Below are 14,261 nucleotides of genomic sequence, written 5' to 3' on the forward strand. Positions count from 1 at the left end.
TTGGGAGGGGTTGGGAGGGCGCTGCTGCCAAAAATAGGAATTATCACACGCTTTTAGAGAACAGTCTGAAAAGCTCTCTATGAAAATTTGAAAAGTCCCCTGACTTGGCAATTCCATTCCCAGGACTCTATCTATAGAAACAGAAGCAAGAGAACATAAGGAGATGGATGGGTAAGGGAGGCCCATCGCAGCAATGCAGGTAGGGCAATAAGCCAGCAGAAACCTGGAAACAGGGGCACCTGGGTGGCTCAGTCAGTTAAGCATCCGACTTCAGCCCAGGCCATGATATCACAGTCTGTGAGTTTGAGCCCCGAGTCAGGCTCTGTGCTGACAGCCCTGAGCCTGGAGCCTGCTTCGGATTCTGTGTCTCCCTTTCTCTCTCTCCCTCACCGGCTCGTGCTCTGTCCCTCTCTATCTCTCAAAAATAAATAAATGTTAAAAATTAAAAAAAAAAAATACTCCTAGCATGATCTCACAGTTCCTGAGTTCAAGCCCCACATCAGGCTCCAAGCTCACAGCTCAGAGCTCGCTTGGGTTTCTCTCTCTCTTTCTCACTCCGCCTCTCTCTCCCTCTCCCAAAAGAAATAAACATTTAAAAAAATAAAGGAAAAGTGTTCCTCCACCCAAAACCCCTCTGGTGCTAAGCACTGGGAGTTAGTGTAGACCTCCCGGGCCGAGGCCTCACTCCCATAAGACGGCCCCCACTGCTGAGCCAGCCACCTGGCCCGGCTGTCGCCTCCATTCCCAGGATCCCCTCCTCAAGTTTCATAATTTGTTAGAACGGTTCACAAAAAAACACTTGGCTGTTGTAAGTCAGGAACATCCACACGGAAGAGCAAAGACACATGGAACGGGGGAAGACACACGAGGGGGGGCCAGGGACGTGGAGGGCAAGGGACATGGGGCTTCTGTGCCCTCACCCTCCTAGCACCTCGCTGTGTTCACCAACCTGGAAGTTCTCCAAACGCCTCTCTCTGGGGTTTTTATGGTGGTTTCACTACCAAGACTGGATTGATTCGATCATTGGCCACTGGAGGTTCACTCCATCTCCAGCCCCTTCCCTCCCAGGAGGAGGGGTGCAGGAGGGGTGGGAGGCTGGGGCTGAGAGTTCCAACCCTCTAATCACCTGGCTGGTTCCCGTGGCAACCAGCACTCCTCCTGGAGAGTCACCTCATTAACATAAATCAGGTTTGGTGAAAGGGGCTTATTATGAATAACAAAAGATGCTGTCCTCACCCCTGTCACTCCAGAAGTTACAAGGGGAGGAGGAGTTCTGTGCCAGGAACTGGGGATGCAGACCAAATGCAGATTTACTATTATATCACAATATTGCATTATCCGTGCCATAGAATAGCATGCAACTTTTTATTTTTTATGTATTTTTAGTGTTTATTTATATCTGAGAGACAGAGAGAGACAGAGCACGAACAGGGGAGGGGCAGAGGGAGAGGGAGACATAGAATCCAAAGCAGGCTCGAGGCTCTGAGCTGTCACCAAAGAGCCTGATGCGGGGCTCAAACCCACATACCGTGAGATCATGACCTGAGCCGAAGTTGAACACTTAACTGACTGAGCCACCCAGGTGCCCCTATCATGCAATTTTCAAAAAGTTAGGTCTATACCAATTGCTTTAAAGCTTCTCCAGGGGCACTTGGCTGGCTCAGTCGGTAAAGCATGAGACTCTTGGTCTCAGGGTTGTAAATTTGAGCCCCATGTTGGGGACAGAGATTACTTAAGAATAAAATCTTAAAGAGGCGCCTGGGTGGCTCAGTCGGTTAAGCATCCGACTTCGGCTCAGGTCATGATCTTACGGTTCATGGGTTCGAGCCCTGCGTCAGGCACTGAGCTAGCTCTCAGAGCTAGCTCAGAGCCTGGATCCTGCTTCGGATTCTGTGTCTCCCTCTCCCTCTCTCTCTGACCCTCCCCTACTTGTTCTCTGTCTCTCAAAAATAAATAAAAGTAGGGGCGCCTGGGTGGCTCAGTCGGTTAAGCCTCCGACTTTGGCTCAGGTCAGATCTCACGTTTGTGGGTTCGAGCCCTGCATCAGGCTCTGTGCTGACAGCTAGCTCAGAGCCTGGAGCCTGTCTTTGGATTCTGTGTCTCCCTCTCTCTCTGATCCTCCCCTTCTCATGTGGTCTCTCTGTCTCTCTCTCTCAAAAATAATCAATTTTAAAACCTTTTTTTATTTAAAAATGTCAACAAGTAAAACAGGATGGACGTTTGAGAGAGAGAGAATGTGTGTGTGTCATAGTCACCACAATGCTAACCGTAGCTGCCTGAGGGTGGTGGGATTTCAGGTGACTTTTACTTTATTTCATTGCCATTTGAATACTGTTTAAATTTTCCACAGTGAAGATGTATTACTTGTAGAACCAGGGGAAGGGGAACACAAAGAAATCATTTTCACTGAAGCAAAACGTACCTATCCGACCCTGAAGGCCAGTCGGAGCTACAGAGCCCCCGTTTCATGCCTTGCTCTGTTCCAGATGTGTTCCATTCCTAACCCTTGCAGCAAAACTGCAAGGAATTGGGATAAAGGGGCTGAGAAAGGGTAGTAGCTTGCTTGGCATCAGATTATTAGCATGTCTGGAAGACGAGATCTGTCCCCAGATTTAACACCTACACATTCTCTTTCCCACCCCTGCACTGCACTCTCCTCGGGTACGAGCTGTGCGGGTCACAGGGCGTGGGCCTTCAGGCTGGCTAACCTGCGTGTCCTTCCCTCGTGGGAGTCCCTCAGTGTCCTCATGGCAGCCTTCACAATGACCACCACAGCATCTCTGCCTTCAAGAATCTCAAGTCTCCCTCCCTGTTAGCATTTCAGCCTGGGATGGCCAGAGGGGCTAGCACCGTGCGTTACAGGTCTCTGGGTGAACTATCTTCACACTAGGCACAGGGCCTTGTAATGTTCAGGTTGTGACTGCTCCTGAAGAATTGAGGGGCGCCTGGGTGGTTCAGTCAGTTAAGCAGCTGACTTCGGCTCAGGTCATGATCTCGCAGTTCGTGAGTTCGAGCCCCTTGTCAGGCTCTGTGCTGACAGCTTGGAATCTGGAGCCTCCTTTGGATTCTGTGTCTCCCTCTCTCTCTGCCCCTCCCCACTTGCACTCTGTCCCTCTCCCTCTTAAAAATAAATATACATTAAAAAATTTTTTTTAATAATTGAAAAACACATTAGTGCCCAGGGTGGCTCAGTCAGGTAAGCTTCCAACTTCGGCGTTCAGGTCATGATTTCCCAGTTCACATGTTCAAGCCCCACATTGGGCTCAGTGCTGATAGCTCAGAGCCTGGAGCCTGCTTTTGATTCTGTGTCTCCCTCTCTTTCTCTGCCCCTCCTCTGCTTCTGATCTGTCTCTCTCTCTCTCTCTCTCAAAAATAAAAATAAAGACATTAAAAAAAAAGAGTTGAAAAACACAAAAAGAAAAGCCTGAGCTATGTTTTCCAGGCTCTTGATGTTTCTTCATACACAGGACCTTTCTCATGAGCTATGTTCATTATTTTAAATTCTTTTTTCCTTTTTTTAAAAGTAGTCTCCATGCCCATGGTGGGGCTTGAACTCATGACCCTGGGATCAAGGATCGCATGCTCTACCAACTGAACCAGGGAGGCCCCTCTACCTTAAATTCTTACACAAGAAAATACGCTACCTACTCCAAGCTCACCATAAACTTAAAAAAGAAAAACATAAACCTATTTACACATCTTAGCTGAGAATTCTACAATTCGGAGGGAAGACCACATTTTCCGTGCTATTTATTGGCTATTTAGAGCATGAAGGACATAAGCGAAAGGTTGTAAAAGAAAAGAGGAACAAAGACGGTATTTTAACACAACCCGAGGAGGAGAAAAAGCATTGCATTTATTCACATGGATTTCTTACTTTAAACACACACACTAAACGTGATATATTTTGAAACCTGTCATTGTATTGTCATGGATTTTCATTAAGAAAGAAAAATCCGCTGAGGGTGGTCTGGGGGGCCCAGGGAATGGTCAGTCTGTGTAAACGCATGCAGATAAAGATCTCGTTTTTACACCCCCTGGGGCCCCTCTTTGTCACTACACTGAGCCAGGAAGGGACAGAAGGGGGAATGTGCTCAGTTGCCCCTAGCGACCTTCAGTCTGCCCCCTCCCCTCCCCCTGCTGGCCACCCCAGCCGAGCGCATCCCTCCGCCTCCTGGGCCCCACCCTGCAGCTTCAAGGCCTAACCCTCTGCCTGAATGTCCTCTTCCCCAAGACCTAACACCTTGTCAGAAGAGGCTTTTGATGTATCCTAAGGGCCAGGGTCACTCACTCAGCCCGAGGGAGACATGAGCTATACTCTGCCACCCACAGAGGGTACGCAGTCTGCGAGGCCCGCCTCCCTCCACCTTTCTCTTCCCGAAATCCTTAGCATCGGGCTGGGCTAGAGATGCACACAGAACGTTAACCTCCTTCCCCTTAAACCATCCACTCAAATAACCCAACTTTTGGATTTTTATCTGCTCTGGATAGAAAGATTTAGATTCTGTCAGAATTCTCTAAGCCTGCTTTTTCAGACCAGAGACCAAAGAAAGTAGCATGAATGAGCCTTGGGGCTCATTCCTGGAGCATGACTTCCTGGAGCACTTTGGGGTTAAACATTTTAACAGTGGGTAATTCCCAAAATTCATTTTTTTCTAAATTGTTATTTTTATTAATTTTTGGGTTGTGTGTGTGTGTGTGTGTATGTTTGAAAGACAGTGAGAGAAAACACATGCGAATGTGTGTGTTGGGAGAGGGGCCGAGAGAGAGAGAGAGAGAGAGAGAGAGAGAGAGAGAGAGAGAGAGAGAGAGGAGAGAGAATCCCAAGCAAACAGCGAGAAACCCCATGCAGGGCTCAATCTCAGGAACTGTGAGATCATGACCAGAACTGAAATCAAGAGCTGGAAGCTCAACCTACTGAGCCACCCAAGCACCCCCCCCAATTCTTTATTCCTTCATGTGAACACAATAAAAGCTTATTTTGTGAATTGGAATGTAGACCTGTATTCATTTTTTTAAGATTAAAAAATGAGAACAGGTGGGGTGAAGCCTGCTTGAGATCCTTCTTCTTCTCCTCTCTTTCTGGCCCTCCCCTGCACACACTCTCTTTTTCTCTAAATAAATAAACTTAAAAAAAAAGAGAGAATTGGGGCGCCTGGGTGGCTCAGTTGATTTAGTGTCTGACTTTAGCTCAGGTCATGATCTCGCAGTTCATGAGTTCCAGTGCCGAGCTGGGCTCGGTGCTGACAGCTCAGAGCCTGGCACCTGCTTCAGAGTCCATGTCTCCCTCTCTCTCTTTCTGCCCCTCCCCCACTCATGCATGCTCTGTCTCTCTCGAACGCACACTCAAAAATAAGTAAACATTAAAAAAATGAGAACAGTTATGAAACACCGTACCTGATTCCATTTACATGAAATGTCTGGAAGAGGCAAATCCACAGAAAATGGTTAGTGGCTGCCGGGAGCTGGGGGTGGGGTGGTGGTGGAAGGGATGGGGAGTGACCGCTAATGGGTAAAGGGTTTCTTTCTGGGGTGATGATAACGTTCTGAGATTAGAGCACGGTGATGGTTACACAATTATGAATACAATAAAAACCACTGCTTTGTATCCTTTGCATGGCTGAACTTTATGGTAAGTAAATTAACCTCAATCAAGCTGTAAGTAAGGTTTCAAAGATTTCAGACTTGCATCACGGTGCTTCTAGGCTTCAAGAAGCAGTAATAGGCAAGAATGGAGACTCCAGGCAGGTCTACAAGTCAAGACCTAGGTTCCCAGGAGGGCATCTGGGGTGCAGGTCTGGGGGGGACAGTGTCAAAAAATGTCCCCACCTCTCTGGGTCAGCAACGAAAACTGAACCAGTGTAAGCCAAGGAGGGCACGGAGCCAGTTTCTGGAGGTAGATCTGCAGCCCGTGGCGGAGCTGTGCCAGAGCAGGTAAAGGGAGTACCGCTTGCCAGCGCTGAGCACCGAGGGGCGGGCTGGGCCGGGGCAACGCAGGTGGCTGGCGTGGGGTGAAAGTAGGAGGACATTCAGGTGACGCATGAGAACCTGCCTTGAGCTCTCCCAGTGGTTGAAAGAATTTATTTCCTTACAGCCGTAGGCTTTCAGCTAAAAGCCACTCTCAGCTCCAAGAGGCCACCCAATTTCTTGCCAAGCAGGCTTTCCCAACATAACTGCTTACTTCTCAAGTGAGCAAGGAGAGTCTCTAGAGCGTCTGCTAGCAAGACAGGGTGTTGGAACATATATATATAGTCAGGGGAATGACACTGTCACCTCTGCCACCTTCTACGGGGTAAAAACAAGTCACAGGGGCACCTGGGGGGCTCAGTCGGATAAGTGTCTGACTCTTCATTTTGGCTCAGGTCATGATCTCTCGGCTCATGAGTTCAAGCCCCGTGTAAGGGCTCTGAGCTGACCATGCGGAGCCTGCCCGAGATTCTCTCTCCCCAACCCCTCTCTCTGCCCCTCCCCAAGTCGCACGTGTGCACTCTTTCTCAAAAATAAACATTAAAGAAAACTCAAGTCCCAGGAGGCGGGGAATGACGGCACGGGACGCACCAAGAGTCCGTCTCCACAATCTTTGCCGAGAAAACATGCCCACAAGTAACCAAACTGTGAAGCAGAATGGAACTAATTCTACAGGATGGTCTGGAAGCTCCTTAACCTGTCATTTGAGACCAAAGAGGGCAAACATCACCAGATGCTTTCTCTGCACTGATGCAGCTCATTGGAATTAAATCGCCCTGGAGGTTCCTCCTCTGTGAAATGAAGAGACATTGTCTAAGGTTCTCCTTAGCCCTGATGTCCTGTGGGGACACCTGGCCCCCAGGTGTTGGAGAGCGCCTGTTCCGTGAAGGGAGGAAGGAGATGAGCACCTGCATATTACAATGTAGGCATTCTTTAAGATGAAAAAATGATCACAATGTCCAGTTAGTGCTTCTCATCTTCTGTCCTAAGATTTATACCAAATTCTCCCGAATAAGAATGATTGAAAGGGAAAATATTAAATGCTACTTGTTAATTGTTGTAATGGGTCAGCCTCACTCTTCCTGGTCCCAGCACTTCTTGAGTGAGTTACACATTCTTTCTCTTCGGCGGCTTGAAAGCCCTACTCCGCGTGCTGGTGTTTTATTTATAGGGTTCCAGGGAGCCCATCTGAGGACAGAAGCCATGAGCAGGGGGCCAAGAACTCAACCCTTCTCAAGTTTTCTGGGGTCCTTTACAGGGAGAGCCAGAGGCAACAAGAGCTGACAAATTATTGTTATTACTTGTTTTTTTTTAAGTTTATTTACTTTTTTTTTTTTTGAGAGACGGAGAGAGACAACATGAGCAAGAGAGGGTCAGAGAGAGAGAGAGATACAGAAATTGAAGCAGGCTCCAGGCTCTGAGCTAGCTGTCAGCACAGAGCCCGATGCGGGGCTTGAACCCATGAGCCGTGAGATCATGACCTGAGCTGAAGTCGGACGGTCAACCGACTGAGCCACCCAGGCGCCCCTGTTATTACTGTTTGAACCGTATGTTTAAGACCATATAAAGAGTCTCCTCCTCTAGAGATAAGCTCCATCACAGGTTTGGCCGAGTTTCTTTGCACAATCTATGCATACTTATGCATATATTTATCTATTTTGTACTGCACAAATAGCATCAGGCATTAAACATTGCTCTGCCTTCTTTCTGTTGTGATATAAATTGGCCCTTGTTCTATATCAGAACACAAATGTCAGCCTTGTCTTTTTAATGGTTGCATAATCATTCTTTGTAACAATGTATCAGAATGTATTTAACTAGCTCTCCAATGATAGGAAGTTAGGTTGGGTCTCATGTTTTGCTAGTATAAATCGTGCCGCAAAATCACAGCCCTTTCATTGTGCACGTGTTTGTGTGTCTTTAGGATACATTCCTAGAGGCGGTATCGCTGGAGGAAAGGGTATGTGCGGTTTTAATTTCGATAGATCTGCCCCACTGAAGTCTGCAGATTTTAGCTGGTAAGGCACCGTGACATGACACATCCAGCAGTGACACAGCATGGCTGTCACAGAACATCAAAACTGTCAGAGAGCATCAGTTTCCATTTCCTTATGGTACAAGAGAGAATGAAACCATTCGGACTGAATTTCTCATGTGCTTTCTATTATCTCTGCACCAACGATCATATTGTCCAGCCTGTTCATTTGATAAGCATGCGCCTTGAGCATACTTTTATATACCTTTACACATGCACAAACTGAGCCCCTAGAGAATGTCATGAGTTCTGCTTTCTGGTTACCACACCCCCACCATGCCCCGTGCATGTGTGCCATTAGTCCTCCCTTCAAACCTGTGAACAAGATGTGAACCCTCCTCTAGATCACAAAACTGAGGCTTGGGGAGATGGACTTTGCTAGAGATCTCTCACACCTAGAAAGCAGCGGAGTCAGGATTCAAACCCACCTCCCTCCCATCAGAGACCTCATTCCTGGAAATTGCTCAGCCCCTTGCAGGCACGGAGGAAATACGTGAGTGGAGGTTCAAGGCCATCTCAAATGACAATGCAAGCCAAGTCCAGCCATTGGATGGTTAGTTAATCTCTTTCACTGGCTGGGCTGCTCCAACACTCATTTCTGTTCCTGGCTATCTGCATTCCGCCCAGGTATTTAGAATTTCACTAAGTACTGAGTGATCCTCATAACTGCATGATCCCTACACCGCCTGGAGACCACTGAATTCTTTCACAATGGCCAACTTTGGGTGCTATTTGCTATGAAGAAACAGCAGACTTTAACAGAATTTATTGATGAAAATCTGCTTTGCTTAGAGTTCTTTGCCCTCCAAATTATTATTGCAGTCCAATTTTAATTTATTTTTTAATTAAAAATTTATATATAGAAAGAGAGTGTGAGAGCAGGGGAGAGGGGCAAAGGTGGGGGAGGGGTGAGAGAGAGAGAGAGAAAGAGAATCTCAAGCAGGCTCCACATTCAGCATGGCGCCTGGCATGGGGCTCAATCCCACGATCCTGGGATCATGACCCGAGCCAAAATCAAGAGTTGGACACTCAACTGACTGAGCCACACAGGTATGCCTTTGCAGTCCTGGTTTTAATGAATGATTATCTCAGACAGTTTTATTCCTACATTTACACAAATTCTTTGATGGTCAACTTGCCGACTAAGACTGATTAGAAAGCAATCAGGGAACTTTGTGAAGCTGGTCCTTAAATCAAATAATTAACATACATTTATGCATTTGTCTTTACGTATAAATTACCAGGTATTATGATTAAAACTGCATCCTCCACACCACAAATTCTTTTTAAGGGAAACTCAATTCTAAAAAACATATTATCAGCAGGGTGATAAAATCGTGTTTGTGCTGTTCATTCATAAAGATATGAACAATATTTAAAATAATAGAAAAAATTGGACATAATCTAAATGTTCACCAATAAGTAAATGTTTAAATACAATGGCATTTCTTCCAATGGAATGGTAGCTAGCCATTTAAAAGTTCATATTTCTAAAGTAGGTAGAGACACAAAAAGCTTCTTTTTTTTACATTTTTTAAACATTTATTTATTTTTGAGAGAGAAACAGAGCATGAGCAAAGAGGGGCAGAGAGAGGGAGACACAGAATCCAAAGCAGACTCCAGGCTCTGAGCTGTCAGCACAGAGCCCGATGGGGCTTGAACCCACGACCTGAGCCAAGGTCAGACACTCAACCGACTGACCCACCCAGGCGACCCAAAAAAAGCTTTCTTTTTTTTTTTTTAATGTCAAAGAACAGAATACAAAATAGTATACATGTTGTGGTTATAATTCTATAAAAATTATGTGAGCATATGGACAAAGGTTTGATGAAACAAGCAATCATTACATTAGCTGTATTAGCAAAATGGTTTATAGGTGGCTTATAATTGATTTGATATTGGAATATTACACATTTTATTTATTTTTATGATTTTATTTTATTAAAAAATTTTTAATGTTTATTTTATTTTTGAGAGAGAGCACAGGCGGGGGAGGGGCAGAGAGAGAAGGGCACAGAGGATCCGAAGTGGGCTCTATGCTGACGGCAGAGGAGCAGGACCTGGGGTTCAAACTCGCCAACCACGAGACCATGACCTGACCTGAGGTTGGGCGCTTAACCAACTGAGCCACCCAGGTGCCCCTATACGTTTTAAAGTACAAATTATCTCAAAATAAATAAACATTAAAAAAATGAAGTACAAATTAAATCTTACATTGTTGTCTAAGTGCTTAAGGGATTCAGAGTCTAAGCAGGAAACCTAGGTTTTAAAGCAAGGATAAATCTTGTCTCCCTCACGTGCACGTATGAGGACTGATACAGACATGATGAGCCATGTAACAGGAAAAAAATCTTTCTCCCTGTGAAGGGTCTCCTAAGGAAAACCTGAGGGGTTGGGAATTCGTGACGACCTTGTCATGCTCCGTTGGTGGTACAGGCATCATTATCATCACCCTGTAACCCCACCTGAACTGCCGCCCTTGATCCACACTGGCCACGGTTAGCACTGCCGCCTCTCCCAGACCAACAGTGAAGATCGGCCATGGCACCAAGATGGGTTTGCCTTCTATCCGCAGTCTGAAGGCCAGTGCTCTATCTTCCTGCCTCATCGTTACTGGGTTTCTGTAGTCACAGAGGCTTTGTCTCATTATAATTCAGTTGTAAAAATCATGTTCATTTTAAGTCTTTTTAGAAACCCGCAAAAAAGGGGAGGAGTGAAATCTATGCTACAATTCTAATTCCTAAGTAAGAAATCCAAACTGCCAACTTTTGAGAAAAATTTCAAGCCATGGAAATGACACTGTTCAAAATTGCTATTTGACCCAATACAAGAAACACAAAATAGTTAACAGGAGAAAAAAAAAATCACTTATTAATCTTGTTCAAGGCTGATAGGACATCTCTGGAATGATTTTGGGACCCGTGTTGCAATTATAATCTGATTCTCATCTTTTCCTTAAGAAACAGGAGTAAGGAAATGGCTGTAGGAAGATCAAGGCTGAAATACAACCATTAGTTAAAAAATGTTCATTTCAGGGATACCTGGAGGTTCAGTTGGTTGAGCATCTGACTTTAATGTTTTTTCTTTTTTAATGTTTTAATTTATTTTTGAGAGACAGAGAGATAGCGTGAGCAGGGAAGGGTCAGAGAGAAAGGGAGACACAGAATCTGAAGACAGGCTCCAGGCTCTGAGCTAGCTGTCAGCACAGAGCCCAACGCGGGGCTCAAACCCACAAACCGGGACATCAAAACCTGAGCCGAAGTCAAATGCTCAACTGACTGAGCCACCCAAGTGCCCCGAGCATCTGACTCAATTTCAGCTGAGATCATGATCCCAGGGTCGTGGGATCAAGCCCAAGCATGGAAACTGCTTCAGATTTTCTTTCTCCCTCCCTCTGCCCCTCTCCCCTGCTTCTGCTCTCTCTCTCTCTCAAATTAAAAAAAAAAAAAAAGTTCATTTCAGCTACTGTGGAATCAGGCACAGCTTGAAGTTCTATTTTTTGCTGAAGAATAGGAGTTGAAAACCAACCTCTGATCAAGCCACGACATTATACCAGCCTCTAGGGTTTCTAAAAATGGTTTAATCACAGCAGTACATCCCTCAGAGTGTCTTTTTAAAAAATCTTTTTAAAAATGTTTTTAATCACCATTAATCTTACTATTTGGCACAGTCTATTAAAAAATAACATATGCAAACCCTAGACCCAGCAGTTCTACTCCTAAGGTTATACCAACAGAAACACACATATGTTCACGAACAAAACACATACTAGAATATTCGCAGCAGCATGATTCATGATAGCCCCAAACTGGAAACTCCCCAAATACTCATTAACAAAATAATGGATACTATGGTACTTTACACAATGGGACAATATATAGCAATGAAAATGAGCAAATGAAATGCAACAAACATAACAGTGAACAAAAGAAGCCACTCATGAAAAAGTATCCACTATAATGATTCCATTTGTAAAACGGTTTAAAAACAGGGACGGCTGAGCTCTGCTGTAAGAAGTCAGGATGGTGGTTATTAACACTGGAGGAAAACAGTGACGGGAGGGGACTTAAGAGGGGGATTTTGGGGCGATGCCTGGCTGGCTTAGTTGGCGAAGCAAATGACGCTTGATCTCAGGGTTATAAATTTAAGCCCCACGTTGGGTGTAGAGATTACTTAAAAAGGGAAGGGCTTTGGGGTACTGGTCATCTGTTTCTTGGTCTGGTGCTGATTACATGGATATATTTGTTTGAAAAAATTAATTATGCTATACACTTAATGACTCCTATATTTTCTGAGTATCTGTTATATTTCACTGAAGAGTTTAAAAGTATTTTAAAAATACACCCTCACCCACCCCACCCTCCAACGCCACCATCTTCTGCCCACACACTTGGCAATAGGGCAAACGTAGAATAATCCAAGTAACTTCATTAAAGTTGAGTTTCACATGTATTGGAAACAGAGCTAAAAAAAACCCATTAAATGAAAACAAAATGGAGGCTATGTTTGAATTTTATAAAAGAATGAACCCATCACTCCACAGAGACAAATCTGGATGAAGGGGTAAAAATGGGAAAGAAGGGGACTTCTTCATCAATAGTGGATCATGCTCTGCCGAGGGACAAAGGGAAGGACAGGACCAGACAAAAGCAGGGAGAATAAAGACCCAAAGCCTGAGAAACGAGAGTGAGCCCATGGCGGGTTTGAAATCAACAAAGGGGCTGCCTGTCCATGGACACTGAAGTGACACAAAGACGGTGTGACTGAGTACTGAGCTCTGCCGGGGTGTGGGAGGCACATTCACAAGGAGTTGAGGCAGTGACAGACCCTGAAAAACTTTGCTGCCAATGAAAATGCACAGATGTTGGGGGTGGGGAGTGACACCAATACTCAATCTGAACGTAGATACCCTTTTCTCAAGAGAATCTAGTCATTCATAAAACCTCAGCCGCAAGAAGCCAAAGGATTTTAGTTTTTTTTTAATTTTTTAAATATTTATTCATTTTTGAGAGTCAGAGAAAGACAGCATGAGCAGGGGAAGGACAGAGAGAGAGGGAGACATAGAATCCGAAATAGGCTCCAGCCTCTGAGCTGCCAGAGCCCGACGTGGGGCTTGAACTCATAGACCGTAAGATCATGACTTGATGTGAAGTCGGACACTTAACCAAATGAGTCACCCAGGTGCCCCAAAAGGATTTTAAATTTAAATGGGGAGCGAGAGGTCTCAATGGCTGGAAAATCCTGTAAAATATCACCTAAATCATTTAGTCAGCCATTCTTTCAACATTGTTGAATGCTCACTCTGGGCAGTATTTCATGCTGGAAGCTACATGGATGAAAAAAGAGGTCCAAATATTATTCTAAACAAGGCGAGGAGAACCATTTTGTAATGGAATAGTCATGGCTAAATTCTTTAGTTTACTGTAAACCTTACACACACCACTTAAGGTTCCTGGTTGGAGTAGTGTTCAGAAGCATGGACTTTGTGGGGGTGCCTGGGTGGCTCAGTCATTAAGTGTTCTACTCTTGATTTCAGCTTGGTTCATGATCTCACGATTTGTGAGACAGAGCCCAGCCTCGGGCTCTGCGCTGACTGTGCAGAACTTGCTTGGGATTTTCCCTCTCCCTCTCTTTCTGCCCCTACCCTGCTTACATGCTCTCTCTCTCTCTCTCTCTCTCTCTCTCTCTCTCTCAAGATAAATAAATAAACATAAAAAAATATCATGGACTCTGTGCTGTTTGGTTTTTTTATGTCAACCTGGCTAAGCTATAGCATAGTATAGTGTAGTGTAGTATAGAATAGCATAGTATCGTATATAGCATAGTGTAGTACAGTACAGTTATTCAACCAAACACCCATCTGTATATGCTGCTGTTAAGGAATTTTGTAGATGTGGTTGACATCTACAATCAGTTGATCACTAAAGGTGATTTTCTTCAGTAATATGGGTGGGCCTTATACAATCAGTTGAAAGGCCTTAAGAGAGAAACCAAGGTTTCCTTGAGGAAGAAGAAATTCTGTTTTAAGACCTCAACCTTGGGGAGCCTGGGTGGCTCAGTTGGTTAAGCGTCCGGCTTTGGTTCAGGTCATGATCTCATAGTTCATAGGTTCGAGCCCTGCGTCAGGCTCTGTGCTGACAGTTAGTTCAGAGCCTGGAGCCTGCTTCAGATTCTGTGTCTCCCTCTCTCTCCGACCCTCCCCTGCTCACACTGTCTCTGTCTCTCAAAATTAAATAAAAAACTTAAAAATAAAAAAAAG

Source organism: Suricata suricatta, chromosome 4 (assembly GCF_006229205.1).
Source record: "Suricata suricatta isolate VVHF042 chromosome 4, meerkat_22Aug2017_6uvM2_HiC, whole genome shotgun sequence".
Taxonomy (NCBI): domain Eukaryota; kingdom Metazoa; phylum Chordata; class Mammalia; order Carnivora; family Herpestidae; genus Suricata; species Suricata suricatta.